The sequence below is a fragment of the Nyctereutes procyonoides genome, unplaced genomic scaffold (genome assembly GCF_905146905.1).
Source record: "Nyctereutes procyonoides isolate TBG_1078 unplaced genomic scaffold, NYPRO_anot_genome, whole genome shotgun sequence".
NCBI classification, from domain to species: Eukaryota; Metazoa; Chordata; class Mammalia; order Carnivora; family Canidae; genus Nyctereutes; species Nyctereutes procyonoides.
This window is the reverse complement of record NW_026575129.1, coordinates 734455-741994: the sequence shown is the minus strand read 5'-3', so window position 1 is coordinate 741994 and position 7540 is coordinate 734455. Positions and strand designations below refer to the sequence as shown.

General features: G+C 41.4%; 1 pseudogene; it reads right to left on the bottom strand.

The window, feature by feature from the left end:
• Positions 1-1452: 1452 nt before the first annotated feature.
• Positions 1453-2543, bottom strand: LOC129521021 (phosphoserine phosphatase-like; annotated as a pseudogene).
• Positions 2544-7540: the final 4997 nt, after the last annotated feature.

Genomic DNA, 7540 nt, shown 5'->3' with positions numbered 1-7540 from the left:
GGCACACATGCTCACAAGGGGCTGGGAGCTTGGCAGCCCCCCCGTGGCATCTGAGAGCGGGAAAATAGAAGGGGTTCACGCTAGCTTTGAGTGTCTCCTCATCTGCCAGCACCCCATTGAGTCCCGTGTTCAATATGCTTTCGACTAGTCCCCTCTTGGGCACACCGCATGGCCCTGCTTTCACAACCATGCCACCCTTTGTCCTTCTCATCAGCATTCAAGATAAACACAGTAAAAATTTTTTTTAATTCACTGTTATTTGTCCTCCTTATCCAGCTCACTAGTATTGCAACAGTATTATTTTCTACTTTATTTTATTGCTTGTGAACGTTTCAGCCCCATTAGAAAATCATAACTGAGCTAATCTTGGAGTTACAGTATCTTCAATTTTCTGTAGAAAGATGCATTTCAACTTACAAACAATACATTTACAACTGAACTTTGGAATGTGTTCGTCTTGGGAGGCGGAATGATTGGCATCACCTCTCACAAACTGGAACAGAAAAAAAATCCATACAAATGGTGCTATCAATGAGATGAAACAAGTTCTACCTACCACAACATTCCAAATCTGCTTTCAGTTGCTGGATCTAGCTTCTCTGTCCTTCCCTCCATTGAAAACAGAGGGAATAAAAAAAGAAGGGAAGGGAGGGTGGAAGGGAAGAGCCATAATTTAGAATTGCATAGGTTTTTTTTTTTCTGATACATGGACAAGCTTTTATTTACCTAACAAAAGGAAAAGCAATGTTCACAAAAACCTGCCTAACCTATATTTCCAATAGTGAAGGTGTACAATTTACCATCTACTTTTATTTTATTTATTTATTTATTTATTTATTTATTTATTTATTTATTTATTTTTCCCATCTACTTTTAAAAGGCTTTAAAGAAAATATAGCTAGGAGAACACACAAAGAATTCAGATTATAAAACTCTCCAAGTAATTAATCATCATAATAAAATTGGAACCACAGTTTAAAAAAAACAATTTTCCATAGTTTACTTGGAAGTATAGATAAACAGTACCAAATCTATACATTTCGTTGTAATAGACAATTGTAAGCAAATAGTATCAAACTATAACTTTAAAAAATTTTTTATTTTAAGTAGGTTCCACATCTCCCTCCACCCACACCCAACATAGGGCCTAAATTCATGATCCTGAGATCAAGAATTGCACGTGCTACCAACTGACTCAGTCAGGCACCCCTCAAATTCTAACTTTAAAAAATTAACCTGGGACGCCTGGGTGGCTCAGCGGTTAAGCTTCTGCCTTCAGCCCAGCGAATGATTCTGGAGTCCCGGGATCGAGTCCCACATCCGGTTCCCTGCATGGAGCCTGCTTCCCCCTCTGCCTGTGTCTCTGCCTCTATCTCTTTCTCTCGTGAATAAATAAATAAAATCTTTTAAAAAATTAACCTGAAGTTGTTATGAACTACATGAAAATTGATATTATTTTGCGAATTCTCCCAAAAGCTCTACAAAATCAGTGATATACCATTCCGAGTTGTACCATTCCGAGTTGTCTTTTAGTTGTGTGATCACATTTCCTACAAACTCAATGGAAACACCAGCAGGAAGACAGGCTTCCATGTCTATGGCTCCATCTCTAATCATGACCATTTTCTTAAAATGAAATTTTTCCTTCACAAATTTAAAAACTTTTCTTTCCCACCAGATTTGGCTGTTGGCTGCATCTCATTAAAACCTGCATATTCACCATCAAAGTAGAATTTCAGCTTACTGGCCAGTACATTGGTTAATGGGATACTGAGCTTTTTTTAAAAAAATTATTTATTTGGGATGCCTGAGTGGTTCAGTGGTTGAGCATCTGTCTGCCTTCAGCTCAGAGTGTGATCCTGAAGTCCTGGAATCAAGTCCCACATCAGGCTCCCTGCAGGGAGCCTGCTTCTCCCTCTGCCTCTGTCTCTGCCTCTCTCTGTGTGTCTCTCATGAATAAATAAAATCTTTTTTTAATTATTTATTTATTTGAGATGGAGAGAGAGAGACAGAGAGCACAAGCAAGGGCGGGGGCAGAGGGAGAGGGAGAAGCAGACTCCCTACTGAGCTGGGAGCCTGACTCAGGGGCTCGATCCCAGGACTCCTAGGATCATGACCTGAGCCAGAGGCAGTCAATTGACTGAGCCATCCAGGTGCCCTGGATATTGAGTTTTGAAGCAACATGCTCTACAATGTTCCTAAAGTCGCTGGATAATAGGAAAACGTATTGCAGGCGACTTACTAGCTCCTTTATGCCAGGGTCAGGTGTAAGGGGTGCGCTACTATCAGCCATGGCACCTGATCCCTGGCAGGCTGGATCAGAGCTGAGTGCTCTGTGAGGGCAGCCATGAAATGCATGCCCCACCCATGGCTTGCCATGTCATCTCTGACATAGTATCCTCAACTCCATACAATTTGGCTAGCTCATCAATTCCATCTTCTCTGATGATTGTGCTATCAACCTCAAACCATACTGCATGAGCTGAACAGGAAAGTTTCCTCAATTCTGCATGGGAGACCAGCCTTGGAAGAATTTTCCTCATTTCTCCAGTGCTGGATTCCTAGGAAATGACACTCTTCTGTTCCTGCTTCTTTCCTGAATAAAAATGCAGCATAAAGTTCTGACTACAAACGTCTTTATGAGAGAACTCTTCCTGTGAGTTCTGTGGGAGCAGGAGCCTGAGTGCTACTGCTCCTCGCTGGGCCCAGCCTCTGTCTCCAGGGCTCCTGTAGCTGTAAACTCCTGATTGCAAGGGGCCCACAGTTGGCTCATTTGGTTGCAGAATCCTGAGAGAGGTGACCTGTGTAGACCTGTGGAGCTTTTACCAAACAATCATATGAAATTTGCTGATAAGTGCAGTGGCTTCTGGTCGGTTTTGCATATGCTTCCCTAACCTCCAATTGCACGGGTTCTCATCACTGGGCTGAATTACCCTGATCTGCAAACCCATCTCAGAAACCCTAAAGACCCAAGAATATAGCATCTGTGTAGTATTCAAAACATCAGTGGGACTCACTAACTTATTCTCTGAAAAACTAATTAATCCTGCCTCTCACAGCTAGACTTAGATGGCTTTATCCAAAGAAAGAAACATGAAAGGTGAAGAAGATTTCACATGGCTGGAGGATGCTAATGGAGAGGGTCCCGGATGAGTCCTTATAATTAGGAAGAACAGAAGGCTGATGAGGAAGCTAAGAAATTAACCCCCCTCTACTATAAAAGAGCCAGGGAGTGCTGGGTAACAAAATATAACTGTGGAATCCAGGGAATCAAAATATCCTGAACAAGCTCTTACTCCACAGCAAATACTTGCCCCTGCACAGCACTGCCGTGGTGCCACGTCTGTAGACCACAGCGCCCGTGGTGCCTGCTACCACCCTGTGTCTTGGCTAAGTGACAGTCTTTCTCCCTTTGCTCTGCGTCAGGTAAATGTGTTCTATGAATTCAGCTACAGAAGTTCTATTTGGGGACACACACTGTGAGCCTCTTACCCAAAAATAATCTACCATGTTCTTTGCACACCTTCCTGCTGGAACTCAAATCTCACCATCAAGTCATTTATCTAATTCAGAAAAACCAAAACATTGTTTTCAGAAGGCCAGTGTTCATAACTCACAGGGAGAGGAGCACTCTGGAGGCTGGTTCCTTTCTCTGTATAGATTAAATTATTATTATGTCAACCACCTATGACCTGGAGAAACAAAGTCCAGCCTTAGGTACATTTGAATTGAGGAGTAGATGAGATGAAAAAGAAGGGAAGAAAATCTGAGTCTGGCTGTCTGGTGGAAAGATAGGTAAGATTATGGCAGCCTCTACCCAGACAGAGGCCCTGGCAAGGGCTCTGACTCAAATCTCCCCATCTCCACCGCTATTCCTTTCCCTTCCTCTGGACATGCCTCTCTCTCTCTCTCTCTCTCTCTCTCTCTCTCTCTCTCTCTCTCCTCAGATGTGCAACTCAAGAAAAGTAAATCTATTTTCCTCTAGATCTAATTTACTCCTCCATAAAATCACAGTGATAGACTAAATTACGGTTGCTACCCTAGGACAAGTCATTTATGTTAGATTCCCAGATTGAGGATCTTTCCCTTAAAGTCCCAGCTAAACAAATAGGGTGAAGAGACCTTTTTTTAATATATATATATATATATATATATATATATATATATATATATATATATTTAAAAGATTTTATTTATTTACTCATGAGAGACACAGAGAGAGAGGCAGAGATGTAGGCAGAGGGAGAAGCAGGCTCCCTGCGAGGAGCCGGATGTGGGACTCAATCCCGGGACTCCAGGATCACCCCCTGGACCGCAAGCAGGCGCCAAACCTCTGAGCCACCCAGGGATCCCAGGAGACGTTTTTAGATGAGTCATAGATGACCTGAAAAAGAAACAAGTTTCAAATCAATCCCCTAACCCAGGTCTAGCAAAAATGACACGGGTTTCAACTCTTACCACCACTGATAGTAAATGTTCCCATGGGGTCCTTAGAGAGGCGTAAAACTTGATGCTAATTTCTGGAAAAAAGTTAAACACCAGATTTTATGACTCCAAACCCTCTGCTATTTTACCTCACTTTAAAAAATTTAAAAAATACTTTCATATACATTGCCTCCCAACAGTGTCGTATCCATCTATACACACCTAGAAATTATATTACTGATGGCTGTAACAGACTGACCCCCAAAAACAAGTATTTAAAGGGAAAAAAAGGGATCCCTGGGTGGCACAGCGGTTTGGCGCCTGCCTTTGGCCCAGGGCCTGATCCTGGAGACCCGGGATCGAATCCCACATCAGGCTCCTGGTGCATGGAGCCTGCTTCTCCCTCTGCCTGTGTCTCTGCCTCTCTCTCTCTCTCTCTCTCTCTCTCTCTCTCTGTGTGTGACTATCATAAATAAATAAAAATTTAAAAAAAATAAAGGGAAAAAAACCTTTTTTTTAATATTACAGAACTGGCAAAGGAGTTCTATTTCACATGATCATTCAACACAGTGGGGAAAGAAAAGGCTCAGAAAAAAACATACCTAAAGTCTTAAAAACTAGTTCAGGGAATGGTACATTCCACTTCCACACATATTCAATTGCCTCAATAAACTGCAAAGTAGACTGGGACACGTAATCTAACTAGGCTGACATCTCCCCAGCTTCAAAAGGGATAATTTTCATAGGTAGATAGACGGGTTGATTCAAGTTCAGATTTAGATTTAGTTTTGGTAGGTTCTTTTTTTTTTTTTTTTTTTTTTTTAGTTTTGGTAGGTTCTATTATTTTCTCAACTTTAAAAAGATGTGGCTTATGTTGATAAAAGATACAGAACTTCCCTAAAGTTATATACCTAGTACATGGACAATTTAAAGATTCCAGCCTAGATCTTCTGCGTTTAGGAGAGCTTTGAATGCTATATAACACCATGGAAGGTTTTTGAGGGAGAAGTTATGCAACGCAATGTTATTTTAAGAAGATGATTTGTCAGCATTGTGAAGCGTGAGTTGTAGAAAGAAGAAATGAAGGCATGCAACTATAGAAACAATCCAAGCCAAATTCACCAACAGCCAAATCTAAAACAGTGATGATTAAAAGAAGATGAAAGATTATTAGAGCAGAGGTTCTGAATTTAGGGCACCTAAAGGCCCGGAAAGGCCTCCATATCGTTAAACTCATTAGCCACTTCACTAGCATTTTACTGAAGCCTCCCCAGGTTCTCCTCCCACTTCTCTGGCCTCTCCTTCTCAGTCTGTTTTGCTGCTTCTCCATTGACATGTAAGGATACTAGCTCTTAACCAGTAGGTTTGGTTCTGAACCCTCTTCTCTACTCAGCCTACTCTCCCCAACCCCTGCTTCCCCCAGGGCTGTCTCATCTAGTTCCTTAGCTTTAAATTGCATCTTATCAGTTCTCTCTTAGAGTCAATCTAAGTTAATCTACATAACAAACCACCCAAAACACAGTGGCTTTAGACAACATTCACTGAGCTCATGACAGGAAGTTTACCTGGTGGTCTTACCATTTTTTATTGGACTTTCACCCCTGTCTGAATGTCAGTAGGCTACAGACTGATCTGGGATGGCCTCCACCAGGATGACAAGGCACCTCAAGTCTAATACACATGTCATTCATCTTCCAACTGGCTAGTCTAGGCACGTCCCCATGATCAAAAAAGAGGGCAAGAATAAGCCAAGTCAATCACACAAGTGCCTTTAAAGCCTCTACCTCCACCACGTTTGTTAAATCCCATTGGCCATTAATGAGAGGGCATGGCAAAGGACATTGATACGGGAGATATGAAGAACTGGAGCCTTTTTGGAGTCCTCCACAGATTTATATCCAAAGCATACCCATTTTTTTTTTTTATGAGTCCAGATCTCCTTTCTGGGCTCTAGATATGTATGTCAAATGGCCTAAAGGACAGTGCACTGGGCTATCTCTAGGCATTCCAAATAGCATATTTAAAACTGAACTTTTGGACAGCCCCAGTGGTGCAGCGGTTTAGCGCCACCTGCAGCCCAGGGCATGATCCTGGAGACCCAGGATGGAGTCCCACGTCGGGCTCCTGCATGGAGCCTGCTTCTCCTCCGCCTGTGTCTCTGCCTCTCTCTCTCGCTCTGTGTCTCTCACGAATAAATAAAATAAAATCTTTAAATAAAAAAAGAAAACTGAACTTTTCCGTCTGACTCTCTGTAATGCCTTCATCTTCTTCCCTATATCTCTCTCTCCAAAAGGACACTAGTTTTGGATAGGCCCTACTCCAATCCAAAATGACCTCATTTTAACTCGATTATATTTGCAAAGACCCTATTTTCAAGTAAGATCATATTCACAAGTACAAGGGGTTAGGACTTAAATATCGTTTTTGGAGGACACCATCCAATACATAACTGACATACAGTTCCCAACAGAACATACTGAATGATAAGAACATGGACTTGGAGTCTGGACTGCCTCCATTTGAACACCAGTTCTGTTCTTATTGGCTGTGTGATCCTAGGCAAGCCACATAAACTCTGTGAGCTTCAGTTTTCATATCTTTAAAACAAGGATGGGTACAGCATCTATATCATAGAGATAATCTGAGAATTAAATGAGTTAATGAATATAATGCCCAGAACATAGTAACATATGTGTGTTTATTAGATAAAATAAGTTCTTTACGTGTTCTTCAGGTCTCAGCTTAAATAAACTTTCTCAGTCAGGCATTTCCTGCTATCCCTTCTCTTCAAACATAATTCATAATTTTTTATTCACATGTGTGGGGTTTTTTGTTCCTCTTTGATGTGTCCTTTTTCCCGAGAGGGCAGACTGTGTCTATTTTGTTCACCACTCTATTCCTAGCACCAACAAAATGTTTTACATCTGATGCATGTTAGATTATTATTTGTTGAATGAATAATTATGAAGGTTCAACCTGGCAATTTAATTATGAATTTGCAGGTGTTTGATTCTCTCTTTCTCCATCTCTCCCCTTCTCTCAGAATCTTGGGAAAAGAATCAGTTTTAAATTCCTGATATCCAGATTAGGTTTGGTCTCTTTCTCTCTGTACCCT